The sequence below is a fragment of the Sciurus carolinensis genome, chromosome 3, assembly GCF_902686445.1.
Source record: "Sciurus carolinensis chromosome 3, mSciCar1.2, whole genome shotgun sequence".
In the NCBI taxonomy this organism is placed as follows: Eukaryota; Metazoa; Chordata; class Mammalia; order Rodentia; family Sciuridae; genus Sciurus; species Sciurus carolinensis.
In genome coordinates, this window is record NC_062215.1 from 40,223,835 (window position 1) to 40,241,394 (window position 17,560).

The window sequence follows — 17,560 nt, forward strand, 5'->3', positions numbered from 1 at the left end:
ACCCCAAATAGTTACCACCCCATTTTGGTGTGGGCTCATATTCATATTTTGCCAAACCATCATAGGAGGCTTAGGGACATTTAGACCTATGATTTTTCAACTTTACAGTGTTTACAGGTATTGATGGTATGTTCAACATTCTGTTTTCCACATTCTGTGCAGTATTCATTACATTCATAAACTATTTAATACTTTATGATAAAATAAGCTCTGCTTCTACCCAAATCTGTGGGGTAATGAAAGTGTTCTGAGCATGTTTATAGTAGGCTAGGCCTAGCCCTACTGTTTGGTAGATCAGGTGTATTCAATGCATTTTTAACTTAGGGTATTTTCAGTTTATGATGGGTTTATCAGGGTGTAACTTCATCATAAATTCAGGAGCATCTGTATTTGACGTTCCTTTATTCCATGTCCTCCTGTCATTTTCTGTTTGACATTTGCAACTAATGTGCAACTAAAGCTACAGATCCCACTTCTGTCACTTCTCGTTCCCAGGAATACAGCATATAGTCATGATGTTGGCCTACTCCGCCACACCCACCCATGTGTGGGTTCATGTGTCTCACACACACACACACACACAGAGCTTAAGGTCAACTATGTTGAGTGGTTAGTGTGCGGAAAACTTCTGTGCTGAGATGTAGTCATTGTCTCACTGACTATGGCTAGGTGTCTTTGCCTCCACCCTTGCTGCTCCTGATCTGGTGGAATGATTGGGGCTCTGTGGTAGCTCTGAGGGGGTGGACCTTTTGTGATGTTCCTTTTCTTCCTCAACTCCCAGCCCTAGTGTTGCCTGGAGAGATGGGCCCATCACTGTCTGCATATTGACTTTGTTCCTTGTCTGTTTACTGCAGGCTCATGTCCCTTGGCTTCATTTCTGAAGTTTGTCTTTTGTTCCCTCCCACAGATGTCTCCTAAATGCCCCCTTTGCTCCTGGTGCCCAGTTCCTGTCCCCGTACTCCACCTTATATGCCTTTGTCTTGGCTCAGTGGCCTTATGATCTTTATATCTAGGAGCTTTGTCTTGGACTTCAGTGCCACATGTTGGCAACTGCGAAGGGCAGAGAGAGGCAGCTATTTTGGGGAGGTGAGCAGCCTGCATGCAGCCTGCAGGGACAGGGATGGGCACCGCACTCTCCTGAGTTCTGGCACCAGAGATCCTGGGGTAATTAGTAGGGCCCTTTTCATTCCCTGGAGTTTGCGTGATATGTGACCTGAGTACTCTGAAGTAGACAACTTGTTGGTCCAGTTTTCTCTGGAGCAGGGTGAAAGTGGTAGTTGGCGCACAGGCTCCATGTCTTCATGCAAATGGAAAGGTTCCTTCCAAAGAAGAGCTCATGTTCTCCATCAGTTTCCCAGACTTTGGAACAACCACCCATGCTAGGTGGGGGCTGCCACTGTGGGAGGAGGTCTGGTCAGCTCATCCACAGTGCTGATTGCAGGGCTCCTTCTTGTATTCTCACTGGTGATGTACTTTGGGGCCAGGAAAGCCCTGAGCCCTGGCCTAAAACTCCTCAGGTTTGACCCCAGTTGCAACGGAAGACCTGAGTGCTCTGCTGGTCAGGACAAGACACCCACATCCCCCACCAAGGATGTCCCACTTGGGAACAGGTCTCTTCAAGTGCCAGCCTTTACCTTCCAACCTTCACCTTGGGAGAGAGATGCAGAGGTCAGAGTTTTGTCTGGTGGGTGAGGGGCAGGCTGTGGAGCCTGGTGGTCTCTGTTCCCATCTACTTTAGCCACCTCCTAGCTCTGTGGCTTTTGACAGACCACATTATTCCTCTTCGTGCCTTAATTTTCTTGGATGTTGAGTGGAGGCAGTGATGGTACATACCTCATAGGTTTGTTGTGAAGATTAAAAATAAATGAATATAAAGTACCTGGGACAGTGGCAGGACAACGGAATGAGGAAGAGGGGAGTAGCCCAGAGGTGACCAAGGAAGGAAACCATGGGCCTTTTAACTGTTCCCTCCACTTCTCCTACTGAGGTGGATGTGTGTCCTGCTTGCTGGTGAGCAGTGGCCTTTCTCACTTGGAAACCAGGGCTTTCTCCTGGTCACATGGCCCTGTGTTCTGATGATGTCGAATCATTTGTAGAGGCTGCAGTATGCTTTTGAGCATCTCCATAGTGGCCCATCCTTCCCTGTTGCCTTCATAGGCAGTTTTTAGGTTCTGGAATCTTGTGCTGGCAGGTGGTGATGGTACTAAAGAATGTAGTTTGGGTCCAGAATTGCATGGCTGTGAAGCCACAGGGCAGTATTCTTTGGGGCTCAAGACCTTGTGAATGATGCTCAGACAGGAGTACTAATACATGGGTTGGTCTGTATAGCATTGTGGTAACAAGCTTGTGATCTCTCAAGGGGTCTGCAGTGCTGGCCCTGGCAAGTTAGTGCTGCAAGAGAAGCCCCTCTGGGCACTGCCTCCAAGTGTGTGCTCACTCCACTGACAGAGGCAGTTGGGCTTACAGCTTTGCTGAGAATTGTCCTTCCACAGTTCATGGGTTTAGAGCCATCTGGTTCTCCCACTGTCCGTCTGGGTGGCCACAGAACATGGTGAGGTCTTGGCAGGGTAGGACCTGAGCCCAGACCTTGATGTTGCTCTCATCTTTCCTTGTCTTACTGATTAACATCTAAGTGTCTTAGAAAAGTCAGGCAACCTTGAAGTCCCCTATGATTTACAAGCTGGCCAGATGGTTGCTGCCCAGGCATCATTTCTCTTTTTGGAATTGAAGTGTAGAAATATTAAACAGCTTGTTTGCCTCGAATATGGCAGTGTCCCCACGGAAACTTTTTGGGGGAAAACAGAGGGCAAAGAACTAAATTCATGACCACGGAAGATACATCAGCTGCAGTTCACACATCCCCTGCTTGTTTGTCCATCCTTTGATGACCCCACCAAGAGCTACCCTACCCAACCCTGCCCTGACCCTGAACATTTTTTGCCCCTGTTCTCTCAGAACTGGGATATTGGTCCCATGATTATGGGTAAGCTTTCCCTTGAAGAACTTTCATGGGAACGGTCACTCTGCTTGGAATCTGAGTGGCATCTATTGTACAGGAGCCTGTGTGGGGTTTGTGTGCCCTGTCCCATCCACAGAGTCAGGAGCCCTGGGGTCCTCTGGGCCTGGCCAGCACACTGGTCACACTGTGGGACTCTCTTCCCAGAGTACTAATTTGGTTCCAATGCCAGCTGTGTGCTAGGCACTACCTATGTGCTAGGGTAGATGCTTCTGGCCTTGAGGCTTTTTTTGTTTGTTTGGTGCTGGGGATTGAACCCAGGGCCTTGTGCTTGTGAGGCAAGCACTCTACCAACTGAGCTATATCCCCAGCCCTTGATTGGGTACTGACTTAAAATGTGTCTGAGATGGGACTGTGTCTGATGTGGTTTTGTATTTAAATGGTCTGGAAAGGATATATGTATTTTTCTGTTATTGTAGATGATAAGACTGAGATTCACAGAAATACTATTTTACTCTGGGCCATAAATGCCTAAGTCATGGAACCAGGACTTGAACTTGGGCCTCCGTAGTCCCAGGCCAGGATCTTTATACTAAGTATCCAGAGCTGTTCCATCATGTTGGCAGAGAGTGAAATATAAAGTTTCCCTAGCTCCCCCTACTTCTTGTTCTGCTAAGGATGATCAGCACCTCCTCTCCCACCTCCTCTCCCTTTTTGAAGCCATTCTGCCAGGATTATATCAGAAGCCACAGACATCTTCTCCCCTTAAACAATAAACAATAACTTGTAAGTGCTATATAGTAACATTACAAAGATGATAAAAAAACAAAACAAAAACCTCTAACATTTGCTCATGGCCCCAGCAGTCAACACAGTTAGCTGTTTTCTCATTGACTTCTGTGTTATCTTTTCATCACTATAACAAAGTACCTGAAATAGTTAACTTCTAAAGAAAAAAGGCTTATTTTGGCTCACAATTTTGGAGGTTGTAGTCCGTGATCAGATGAACCCATTGATTTTGGGCCTGTGGCAAGGTAACACATCACAGCGGCAGTGCATGGTAGAGCAAAACCACTTACCTTGTGGCTGGGAGGCAAAAAAAGAGTAAAGAGGGGACTGGGTTCCTACACTGCCCTTTAAGAGTGCCCTCCCCCAGTGACCTAAAGACCTTCCACTAGCACTACCTCTTTATGGTTCTACCTATTAAAAAGTCCACCAAGACTTTAATACATGGGCCTTTGGGGAACATTCATGTCCAAACTATCACAGCTCCCAATCGATATCCATCTTTATGTATTTTATAAACACTTTCACATCCTACCCACGTCTGGTCTCCTTCATAAAAGACTGAATGCCCCTCAAGGAAGGGTCTCTGTGTGCTTATGTTTAACCTTTCACTTCAGAAGCTGCTAGGGAGATTCGACTGAATACCTCCACAGGGTACTTGGTCACCCAGGACCCAGAGAAGGTGAAGCCATGAGGGTCTGTTCACAAAGTGATGACTTGATGAGATTGTCTCAGTTGTTGTAACAAATGGCTCTGTGCTACTGTAGGGAGTTATGTATCAGCATTTAAATGGCATTGGGTTCTTCCCACATCATGAATGGAACTTTTCACTTTGTTCTGTCACTGCTTTAGGCTGAGTCTCTGGCTAGAGACTTACTGCATCAGGAGCACGGCACTTCATGGTTCTTGATGTGTGTAACCACTTGCTGCCGAGAGTGCATGTTACCCACAATGGCCTGGACAGGGACTTGACATGTAGAGAAGGAAGGATTACAAGTTGAGACTCAACCCCACTGTACTGGCTATTTGTTTGCTCTTCAGGGTGCTGATTGTCCTCTTGGTCCTGGGCACTGGCCCATCCTGGTGACTGGCATCCTGGTGACTATGTACATGGAAGTCAGAAGTGCAGCCAGGCTCTCCAGGTCCTGGGGAAGACCTTAACAGCAGTAGTCCCAGTAGGACTGCAGAGCAGTTAGGTTCTGTGTAATGACCAGTAAGTGTATCTGTGGAGTCACCTACCTATTTATTTGATTATTCAGTTCCTAGAACTCGGCTTTGTACTGGGCACTTAGCTAGAAGAGAGCTGGATTCTTGTCCCCTGTTGGGATTGTGCTGTTGTAAGAGAAAAGGAATGTGACTGACCTGGAGTCAGGAGGTGGGATCATGGAGGGGAGCAGGAGCTTATGCAGAGTGGACTGAGTAACCAGTTACGAATAAATGCTGTGCAAAACCCAGAGGCCTGAAGTGCATGTAAAAGGAGCAGAGTAGAAGAAGGGTCTGTGGAGTTGGCCTGGGCTGAGCTGAGGTAATGGCAGAACAGCTCTAGCACATACTGCATAAGAGCCTGGCTTTGTGTCAGTTACTGTTGCCTAAGGGGCATGGAATCTTGAACTGACTATGCATGGGACTGTGAAATCACCTTATCCTGTGGAGTAGATGTTTGTGTGTAGGAGGTGAGGAGCACTGTACCATGGAGGGCTTTCAGGGGGCAGGATATTATGGGTGCAGAAAGGGTGAGAACCACACTTCTTGGTCGTTTTGGCTGCTGTTCCCTTTAGCGCCTCCTGGTGCTGTGCCTGACCGCTTCTCTGCATACCTACTTGTCCTCTGAGGGTCAGTGAGTCCAAGGGAACAGGAAATCTGAGTTAAACCACCTGTTAGAGATCCCGTCACTGATTGCTCCCTCCCTGTTCTTTGAGCCAAAGACAGTTCATGTGGAGCCAAGAAGTGAGAATGTCCAGTTGAGTGTGTTATTCTGGATGCCTTAGGGCTGGTTATGGTGGGTAACTGGGTCCAGAGGCCTGCTCATGTCTGGGAAATGTCCATGTGGCAGCTTGACAGCACTGTGTGAAGCAGGCCAGGATGTTGACTTCTGCCCTTGCCCCACCCACTTGGCCTGGGTTGAGACAATTGACCTCTCCCTGACATAACCCATATATGCCTCAGGAGGGTGGTGAGGAATCTTGTTGTGGTCAAATAGAGGGCCCAAGAGAGGGAATGTCTGTGTGTCCATGTGTGCGTGCAGTTGCACATGTGCATGCAGCCTGGTAAGGCCAGTGGAACACAAGCCATGCATCTCAGGAACTCAGCAGGCAGCCATTGCTTGGGGAAGGTACTGACAGACCTTTGAGGACTAACTACAGGGGCCATTACAGCCCCAGCCCTAAGGCAGTGGAACTGCAGCTGGTCCCCTTTCCACGGTTCTACACCTGTGTGGGGATGGGATGGAGGGAACATTTGGGAAGTAGCAGATTTGGGTTTGTTTTTGGTTTTATTATTCAAATTTTTATAGCTGAGTGCAAGTGCATGCCTGTAATCCCAGGGACTCAGGAGGCTGAGGCAGGAAGATTACAAGTTCAAGGCCAGCTTCAGCAACTTAGCAAGGTGCTAAGCAACTAAGTGAGACCCTGCCTCAAAATAAAAAAGGCTGGGTGTGTTGCTCAGTGGTTAAGCGCCCGTGGGTACAATCCTAGTACCCCCCCTCACCCCGCACCAAAAAAAAAAAAAAAAGCAAAAAAACAAAACCTTTCTAGTATGATCATGGTAGATTCCCTTGAACTTGTGAGATAACACAACAATCCCTGTACTCTTTTTTTGTTTGTTTGTTTGTTTTGGTTTTTTTTGGGTTTTTTTTATTGTAAACAAATGGGATACATGTTGTTTCTCTGTTTGTACATGGCGTAAAGGCATACCATTTGTGTAATCATAAATTTACATAGGGTAATGTTGTTTGATTCATTGTTATTTTTTCCCTTCCCTCCCACCCCTCCCCACCCCTCCCACCCCTCTTTTCCCTCTATACAGTCCTTCCTTCCTCCATTCTTGCCCCGCTTCCTAACCCTAACCCCTGTACTCTTAACCAGTTTCCCCAATGGTGACATCCTGCATCACAGCCATGATGCTGACACTACTGCCATCAGGATTAATAGCATCTCTATCCCCACAGGGTCCCTCCCAGCCACTTCTGTCCACCACCAACTCTGCCTCATCCTAACAACTGAGAATTTGTTCTTTCTTATAAATTTAACATCTCAGGAATGTTTTATAAATGGAATCATACAACATATAGCCTTTGACTTTTTTGTTGAAGTGGCTTTTTCCACTCATCTTGGTCATCCAAGTGGTTGTGTGTGTTAGTAGTTTATTTCTTTTAATTGCTGACTAGTATTGCATGGGATGGTGAGCCACAGTTTGTTTACCTGTTCACCTGCTGAAGGATGTCTGGGTTGTTTTGAGTTTTTGACTATCATGAATAAAGCTGCTATCACCATTTGTATGTAGTTTCTGTGTGAATGTATCCTTTCATTTCTCTGGAATAAGTATCCAGGAACACAGTTCCTGGTCATATGATAGTCATTTGGTTAGTTTTTAAGAAACTGCCAAACTGATGCTTGTCAGCATTGTGTAGGTGATATATACTCTTTTTAAATTCTTGTCAGCATTTGGTGTTGTCACCTTTTTAAAAGGAATTTTAGTCATTGTGATAGAGAATAGTAATATCTCATGTGGTTTTAATTTGAATTTCCCCACCACCCATTATCATTATTTCTGATAATGATGAATATGTTTTCATGAGTGTATTTGCTATCTGTAAATTCTCTGTGAAATGTTTTTTGCTTGTGTCCTAATTGGATCTTTTATTTTATTTTTTACTATTGGGTTTTTGAGAGATCTTAATATATTCTAGATACTAGTTTATAGTCAAAAGGTAGTTTGCAAATATTTTATCCTATTCTGTGGCCTTTTCTTCCCCCTTCCTCCAGCAGAGCCTTTTACAGAGCAAAAGGACTTTTCATTTTAATGAAATCTGATTTATCAATATACATTTGTGTTCCATTTTGAGTTCATTTTTATATAAAGTTAATTTTTATATTAGTGTGTTCTGTTTTTCCTATACATGAACACTTACTCCAGCACCATTTGTTGAAAGACTGTCTTTCCTTAATTGCAATATTTCTGCACCTTTTTTAGAAGTTAATTTGGAACATTTATGTGGATGTGGGTTGATTAGTGGGTTCTCTGTTCTGTTTCATTGATTGATGTTTCTGACCTTGCTCTGATACTACAGACTCCTGATTATTGTGGATATGTAGTAAATCTTGTGATTAGATAGACACTACTACTCTTTTTTAATAAAAAACTATTCTAGTTCATTTGCCTTTCCATATGAATTTAGAATAATCTTATTTATATCTACAAGAATGGAATTGAATAAGAATTACATTTACCCATTATATCAGTTTGGGGAGAATCAGCTTCTTAAGGATCTTAGTCAGTGAACACAGTGTTATCTCTCCATTTGTTTAGGTCTTGTTTGATTTCTTCTTCAGCATTGTAGAGTGTTCAGCATGTGAATCTTGTACATGTTTGTTGGATTTACACCTAAGTATTTCATTTTTGTGAGATCAATGGTAAATGGTATTTTTTGTATTTTTGATTTGATGTCCACCTGTTGTTAGTATATAGAACTAACACTGATTTTCATATACTGATGTTGTAACCTGAAATCTTATTGAACCTACTAGTTTAGGAGTTTTTTGGAGATTATGTGGAATTTCCACATAGACAACTATGTCATCTATAAATGTTTGTTTCTTATCAATCTATGCCTTTTATTGTATTTTCTTGTCTTATTGTACTGGCTAGAAATTCTCACAGTGTGTTGAATGAGGATTGAGAATAGACATCATTGCCTTGGTCCTGATCTTAGAGGGAAAATGTTCAGTCTTTCATCATTAAGTGAAAGTTTTCATAAATGCTCTTCCTACACTTCTCACAGGTTTATAAAATTGTGAATGGATTTTGGATTTTGTCACATTTTTCCAGAGCAGTTGATATGACTTTGTGGTTTTTTCTTCTTTAGCCTATTAATGTGGTAGATTACACCAATTGACATTTGCTATAATTAAACTAACATCCCTTGAATAAGCCCCAATAGGTATATTGTATAATCCTATTTACTCATATTTTGTTGAATTTTGAATCTGCATTCATGAGGGGTATTACTCTATAGTTCTTTTGTATTGTGTTTGTCTGATTTTTCTATGTTTTTCTGGTTTTGTCAGGATAAGACTAGCTTCCTAAAATGCATTGAAAGTGTTTCATCTTCTGTTTTTCCTCAAAAGATTATGTAGAGTGGTGTTGGTTCTTTAAACATTTGGTAGACTTTTCCAGTAAAACCATGTAGGCCTGAAGATCTGTTTTGGGGGAGTTTTAAAGTTACATATTCAGTTCCTTAACATTCATTCAGATTTTTTTTTAGTGTTTTTTTTTTTAGTGAAATGGGTCCATTTTATCTAAGTGGTCAAATTAATGTTTGTGGAATTGTTCATGGTATAACATTATCTTTCTGATTTCTGCAGGACCTCTAGTGATACTTCCTGTTTCCTTTCCATTACTGTTAATTTTTACATTCTTTGTTGATGTTGACAGAAGCTTATCAGTTTTATCAGCCTTTTCAAAGAATCAGATCTTTTTCATGATTTGTTTTTCTGTTTAAATTTCATTGATTCTGACCTTATTTTTAGTATTTCCTTCTTTTTTTCTTGCTTTGGGTATTTCTTGTACTTCTTTTTCTAGATTATTGAGTTGGAACTTAGATTGAAACCTTCCCTCTTTTCTAAGGTAAGCATTTTAATGCTATAAAGTTCCCTCAGCATTGCTTTAAGCCGTGTCCCACAAACTTTAATACAATTCTATTTACTTTTTTAATTGAGAAAAAAAAAAAAATCCCTTGATTTCTTCTTTGACCCGTAAATTGTTTAAAAGTGTTTGGAGATTTTCTTGTGATCTTTCTCTTCTTGATGTCCAGTTTGGTTCATTAGATTTCAATCATTTTAATCTGAGTTTTGTTTTATGGCCCAGGATAGGATCTATCTTGTTCTATGGACACTGAAATATGTATTCTGCTGTTTGATGAACTGTTCTATTAATGCTAGATTCTGTTGGATGTGATTGTTCTTACTTTTTTGTGCTGTTAGAAGACCCTCAAACTGGGTAATAATAAATTTATTTTCTTGACTGGGAAGACCAAGCTCAAGACTGTGGCATCTGACAAGGGCCCTCTGGCAGAATCATCACATGGCCGAAGGTGGAAGGACATAAAGACAAAAGGGGGCCATAGTGACCCTTTATGATGTTGTTAATCCCATCCATGAGTGGGCTTATTCATCTCTTAGAGGTCTCAAGTCTTAATACTATCGCAATAGCAATTAAATTTTAATATGATTTTGAAAGGGATAAACATTCAAACCATAGTAATGATGTTGCTTTCTTCTATATCCTTGCTGATTTAAATGTCTAGTTAGTATTCATCAGTTGTTGAAGGATTGAAAGATTGTTGAGGGATGTTGAAGTCTTTAGCTATAATTGTGGATTTGCTTATCTTTCCTTTTAGTTCTGTTAGTATTAACTTCATGTTATTTTGCAGCTGTTTGCTGCATACACATTTAGGCTTGCTGTATCTTGGTGAATTCACCCTTTTATCATTATATAATATTCTTTTCAGTTTGGTGATTTTATTTGTGCCAAAATATACTCTATTTGCTATTAACATAGCAACTCTGCTCTCCATGATGAATATTTACAAGATATATCTTTTCTAGCCTGCCTGTAATCATTGTATTTGCAATAAATTGCTTTTATATAGTATATACTTGGGTCATTTAAAAATTCAGTCTACCAGTTTCTGTGTTTTAATTGGTATATTTAGCTTATTTGTGTTTAATATCATTATTACTATGTTAGGCTATAATTTTTTTCTGTTTTGTTTGGTCAGTCTAGTTTTTATTTGTTTTCTTTTTCTTCCTGTAGGATACTTGACTTTTTTTTTTTAAGAGTTTATATTTTGATTCACCTACATTCAATGTATTTTTTGGTGTGGACATTTTAGTGATTTCTTTAGGCACTCTGTTTATATACATATAATTTATAATCTACTGGTGGTATCATTTGACTAGTTCAAATAAAGAGAGTACCTGTTTATATCTCTGTATCTTTCCCTGTGTCATTATCTTAAGTTTTTCCTTTATATACATTTAAAACACAGAGAGTATTAAAATTTTTGCTTTAATTATCAGACATAATTTAGAAAACCCAAGGAAGGAAAGCCTAATTTTTACCTTATTTTTTTGTTTGTTGTGTTCTTGGTTCCTTTTGGATGTTCCAAGGTTCTATCTCTTCTGATTGAACTTTGGCCCTTTTTTTTTTAGGGGTCAGGACATTAGCAAATTCCCTTAGTTGGTCTTCATCCAAGAATATCTTAATTTCCTTTTGTTCCTGAAGGGGATTTCTGCTAGGGTAGGATTCTGACTGAAAGCTGTTTTCTCTCAGTGCCTGAAGAGCCCTGTCACTTCCTTCTAGCTTCCACAGTTCCTGATGTGAGATCTTCTAGTCCTATTAGTAAAGTGTCATTGTTCTTTGGTTGCTTTCAAGATTTTTTGTCTTCTAGTTTTTCTTTGGTTTAATTATGATGTATCTTGGGTGGATGTTTTTTGCTGTCTCCTTAGGAGTTTACTCAGCTTCCCAAATTTATAGGTTGCCACTCTTGTTCAATTTGAGAGTTTTTCCAGCCATTCTTTGAAGACTGTGTCTTACCCTCCTCTGTCCTTCAAGAACTCTGATGGCATGATTGTATCTTTTAGTCAGCTTTTCTGACACTGTTCAGGAGGGGTTTGGGGGTCAATGTGCCCTACTTGGTCTCCCTTGACCCTGAGGGTAGGGATAATTCATTACTGCCAAGTGGGATTGGCCTCATTACCACTGGGCAGTGTCAAAAATCCTACTGTGGGCTTCCTCACATGGAGAGGGAGGGGCCCCCCTTTCTGGGTGTTGGGATGGGGGAAATGAGCACCCTGGCTCCCTACTTGGTGTTTTCTGACACAACCTGGGCAGGGTGTTGAGGTGCCTAATGACAGCAGACAGGGTACGGGCCTACCTTCAGTCACTTGAGGGTGGGGCTGCAGTCTCTGCGAAAGGCTGGCCCTTCCTGGCTCTTCAGCCACGGGGGGCAGCTTTTTACTTTCTTCTTTCTTTTTTTCCATATTAGAGATTGAACTCAAGGGTGCCCTGCCACTGAGCACCATCCTCAGCCTTTTTTATTTTTTAATTTGAGTCAGGGTCTTGCTAAATTTCTGAGGCTGGCCTTGAACTTGGGATCCTCCTGCCTCAGCCTCCCAAGTTGCTGGGATTATAGGTGTGAGCTACCACACCTGGCTGATTTTTTTTTCCTCCTGTGTCCATTGGTGTTTCCAGGTTGCCAACTTCTTCAGCATTTGGTCTGGGAAACAAAAAGCAAACCCAAGGAAATCAGCCCTGTGTCTTTGCTGAGGTCCCTCATTCATCTGCTGTCTGCTGTCCTTCTTTCAGGGTCTTCTCATGTTGGTTTACTCATGATGTCCCCAGATTTTAGTGGTATTTCGTAGGAGGAATAAGAATTATATCTTCCCCCTTAACTAGGAGGCAGAAATTTCAAGTCACTTTTTAAAAGGGCTTTGGGTTAAAGAGTGTCCCTGGACCTCCAGCCACCCTCCCCCCTAACACACACACATATCCCCCTAGAGAGCAACCTGAAGCACAACTCTGGTTTGTGCAGGTTGTGTGGGAATGCAAGTAACTCAGGTTTAGTGACGTCACTGGGGGTCTGGAGCTATGCACCTTCTCTGGGGTTGGGGCCTGTGTGGGAAAAGGCCTGCTGTGCAGGGCTGTGTGAAACAGAACTTGGGCCCTCCCCAATGGGTCCTTGCAGCCCATCTCCAATTTTCAGTGTCAGCAACAGGCACCTGCTTCTGTGTCCTCCAAAGCCAGAAAACAGCAAAACTGAGTGTATCACTCAAGTTTCCAAGTGCACTGAGCTTCCTTTGAGCTGTCTCCTGCCACTGTTTGTGGGCCTCCTGTCAGGGTTACTTCTGGACTTACAGACATGGTGACTCCACTGTGGTGGTGTTGGCAGGGGGCACGTGGCATTTTTAGATACTGGCAGAACAGCAACTCTTCCTAGCAGTCCTTTTTCATGCCTGGGAGACAAGGACTGGGTGACTGAGTCAGGACCATAGGTCATCCAAGAAACAGGAAACTTAGTGGGGTGGGGGAGAGCAATGAGCACCCAGCAGAACTGATCTGCAGGCCACAGTTGACTGGCCACTTGCCTGCCTTCCCTTCTTGCCCCTCTTATACCTGCCTTCAAATGGAGGACATAGCTGGTGCTGGGCCTATCCCATCCTGCTGTCCTTGGAATGAAGGTTCTGAGGTGAGGGAACAGACATATTATAGCAACGTAATTACATAGTGGAATGATGGGCACACATTAGTTCTGCAATGGGTCATTGTCTTAATGATGGAGGTGAGTCACTGGACGCTGACCTAGGAGATCAGGATGGCCCCTTGAGGAATGGATGTGGAGCCCTGAGGGATGAGTAGGATTGCTCGCAAGGGGTGGGGTGAGAGAACTGGGATGACAGCAGCAGACCCTTTGGCCAAGCTGTGGGGAGAGGAAAATGGCTGTGCCAGTGCGGGTCCTGGTGTGGCATTATCTGGGCTTGTAGCACTGGATGTAGTCTGGATATTTTCAGTGGGAAAAGCTCTGAGGGTTAATGATGGCTCCTCACTATGCCCTTGCCAGAGAATCCTTTCCACCCCAGACACGCGCGTGCATGTGTGTGTGTGTGTGTGTGTGTGTGTGTGTATGTGTATGGTTGCAGGTATCGCCACCTCTACTCCTTCACTGACCTTTGCTCACATGGATGGCTATGCAATGAGACCCTGCCTTCTCTGTCTCCCCATGACCCCTGAACTGCATGGTTCTAGTTGTTGTTCAACTGTAGGCATCAAGACAACCCCCTTGGGCTGGGGCTATAGCTCAGTGGTAGCCTAACACATATGAAGCACTGGGTTCAATCCTCAGCCCCACTTTAAAAAAAATAAATAAATGAATAAAATAAAGGCATTGTGTCCATCTACAACTAAAAAAATATTTTAAAAAAGACAACTGCTTTGGAGCTGTCGCCCTGTCCTGCACCCTGCAGGGCCTGCTCAGTGCACTCTGGGCCTCCTGTTCCTATCTGCTTGTCTGACCACTCTAGCTCCTTTCTATAAACCAGTGGTCTGGTCGTTGACTTTGTAATCTTTGTTCCTATCTCTTTGAATGAAGCTTCTGAAATCTGACTAGGGCAGGCACCTGGAAACTTGAGTGAAGGCCCCAGGTTCCTCCCTAGAAACTTCAGTTCTTCGGGTTGGGGAGAAGGACATAGTTGCCTGTGGTGTGGGAGCTGATGAAGTGGGAGCAGTGGTAGGATCAGTTTTCTCTTTACCTTTGCTCCCCCACTGCCTGGCAGTCCTTGGTAAATAGTTTTTTAAACAGCTTTATGAAGCCGGGTACAGTGGCACACGTCTGTAATCCCAGTGGTTTGGGAGGCCGAAGTGGAGGATTGTGAATTCAAAGCCAGTCTCAGCAACTTGAGACCCTAAGCAACTTAGCAAGACCCTGTCTCTAAATAAAATACAGGAAAGGGCTGGGAACGTTGCTCAGTGGTTAAGGGCCCCTGAGTTCAATCTTAGGTACAAAAAAAAAAAAAAAAAAGTCTTTTGAGACAAAATTCATACCATACAATTGACCCATTAAAATGTATAATTCAGTGATTTTAGTGTATTCCAGAGAGATGCAGTCATCAACACAGTTATGTTTTGAAGATTTCATTGTCCCAAAAGAAACCCTGCTCCCAACCCTCCTATCCCCACATCCCCAAGCAACCACTAAGCTTCTTCTATCTCTTTGGATTTAATTTAGTAGATGCTTTCAATGGGGTCACCTGCTTCCCAGTGGGTGCCTTCTCTTGGAATCTTTGTTTCTTGTTCTGGACTCTCTGTTTGCCTGGCCTGCCTTTTCTGTGATCTGGGTCATGCATCTGTGATCTCTGGCTACACCTAGCTGGTGGTGCCAGCAGGGTCCCTAGTCATCACACAGGGCCATGCACGTATAGGGCTTGCCAGATGTTTGTTGAGAGAATAATGATGCAAATATGGATTTGTGTTGAGACCATGATCAGCCTGAGTTCTGAGGGATCTTGTGCCAGTCCTGTAAGTCCCTACTGTTCCTGCCCCTTGGTACCAGATATTGAGCCCAGGGATGCTTAATCACTGAGCTACATTCCCAGCGGACCTTCTTTTTTTTTTTTTTTTTTTTTTAATGTTGAGACAGCGTCTTGCTTTAGGGCCCCTCTAAGTTGCTAAGGAGGGCTTTGAACTCATGAGATCCTCCTCTCTCAGCCTTCTAAGCCACTGGGACTACAGGTGTGTACCACTGTGCCCAACCCCACTGTACTTTTTGGGTAATACCTACTAGATATAGCTTATTGGTGTGACACTGCCCCAAATCCCTGCAGCCAGAGGCCAGGTGTGTGGCACATATTAAACCAGGTAGAGGCAGAGCAATAGCTTTGCGGTCTAGCCTGCTGACTTCACAGGTGGGGGACTTGCGGGCCAGCTGAGAGACTAAATAGGAGTCATTGGGTATGGGTACACACAGAGAGCTGTCTGATCCAGGCTCTGATTTCCCTATGCCTTAGGTGGGTTTTGATGGGGTCCAATTAGGGTGCTCACCTAGAGCCATGTGGGGAGAGGCTGAGCATGCTCATTACCTAGGACTACAGGATGCTGCTGATGTTTTCAGAGAGAAAACAGACCTCTGCTTCCCTTTGCTTATTTCATTTCATGAACCTCTTGACCTTGGAGGGCAGTGTCTGTCTAACCCCCAGCCCTCTGCCAGCATCCTCTCTGATTTCTTCAAAATGAGTGTATCTCCTGCTTCCTGCAGCCTGCCTCCACCTCGGACCCACAGTCCCCTTATGTACTCTGCTAGTAGGAAAAATCAGTGGGCTATGTGACCTGTCCTTTCCAGGTCACATATTAGATTCCACAGTGAAATAAGGTGTGTGGCAGGACCTCCCAATTTGGAGAGTGTTTATAAGAGGCTTATTAAGAGACCCTCAAGGCTTATCCAGAGATTGTATGTAAACAGCAGTCAGGGGGTCTCGTTTTCCTTTGTGTTACTGCCCTCCAAAGGGTAATGGGTACATGGCTTGGCTATGCCTTTTCCAGCCCCTTCTTGTCAGCTTGGTGTGGCTGAAGAGGGAACGGGATGGAACCAGAGTGTTTGTCTTTGCTGTCATAACCTGAATTGAACTCCCACTGCCAGGATCTTGGGAGTGGGGTACTCTTTGCACAGTAAAAATATAATAGTGTCTAACATTTATTGAGAATTATAGGCCAGACACCATGCTTAGTGTGGTTTTCTTATGCAGTTTGTATTGAGATATAATTTACATACCACAAAGTTCACCTTTCTAAATGTACAGTTCATTGAGTTTAGCATATTCACAGTGTTGTGCATCTAACTCCACTCTCTCATTCCCAAATTTTTAAATTGGTTATTTTGTTATACATGACAGCAGAAGCATTTTGATTCATTTTATACAAATGGAGTACACTTTTCGTTTCTCTGGTTATACACGGTGTAGAGTCATACCATTCATGTAATCAGTCATGTACATAGGGTAATGATCTTGTTTGTCTCATTTCACTGTCTTTCCTTCCCCCCTGCCCCTCCCCTTCCCCTTCCCTTATTTCCCTCTACACAGTCCAGAGTTCCTCCATTCTTCCCTTACCACCCCCATTGCCCCCCATCCCTGCTCCCTGCTGTATGTATCAGCATCCACTTATCAGAGAAAACATTTGGCCTTTTGTTTTTTGGGATTGGCTTATCTCATTTAGCATGATATTCTCCACTCCATCCGTTTATCTGCAAATGCCATAAATTCTTCTTTATGGTTGAGTAATATTCCATTGTGTATATATACCACAGTTTCTTTATCCATGCATCTATTGAAGGGCGTCTGGGCTGGTTCCAAAATCTAGCTATTGTGAATTGAGCTGCTTAAACATTGATGTGGCTGCATCACTGTAGTATGCTGATTTTAAGTCCTTTGGATATAGGCCAAGGAGTGGGATAGCTGGGGTCAAATGGTGGTTCCATTCCAAATTTTCTAAGGAATCTCCATACTGCTTTCCCAGAGTGGCTGTACCAATTTGCAATCCCACCAGCAATATATGAGTGTACCTTTTTCCCCATATCCTCACCAACACCTGTTGTTGCTTGTATTCTTGATAATAGCCATTGTAATTGGAGTGAGATGAAATCTTAGGGTAGTTTGATTGCATTTCTCTTAATTACTAGGGATGTTAAACATTTTTTTCAAATATTTTTATTACCACCAAAGAAACCCTATATCATCAGCAGACACTCCATCCCCGCCCCTACCCCTGGGAACCATTAATATTTCTGTTCTGTTGCTTTACCTATTCTGGATAGTTCATGTAAGTGAATTCTGCAGTATGGTTGGCCTTTGTGTCTTGCTTCTTTCAGTTAATATTTTTCACCTGAGGTTCTTGCATGTTATAGCATGTATCAGTGCTGCTTTTTTTCTTAGAGGCTGTGTAATGTTTCATTGTCTGGCTAGACAATATCTTCATTATCCACTTATCTATGGATAGACATACATTGAAGTTAACCACCTTTTGGTGATTGTGAATAATGCTGTGAGGAAC

The 17,560-nt window shown here is 43.1% G+C and overlaps 1 protein-coding gene across 5 annotated transcripts in view; it reads left to right on the forward strand.

Annotated features, from left to right (window-relative positions):
• The window catches only part of Mprip (myosin phosphatase Rho interacting protein), a 143,837-nt gene that overhangs the window by 14,931 nt on the left and 111,346 nt on the right, over positions 1 to 17,560 (forward strand). The window lies entirely within an intron of this gene.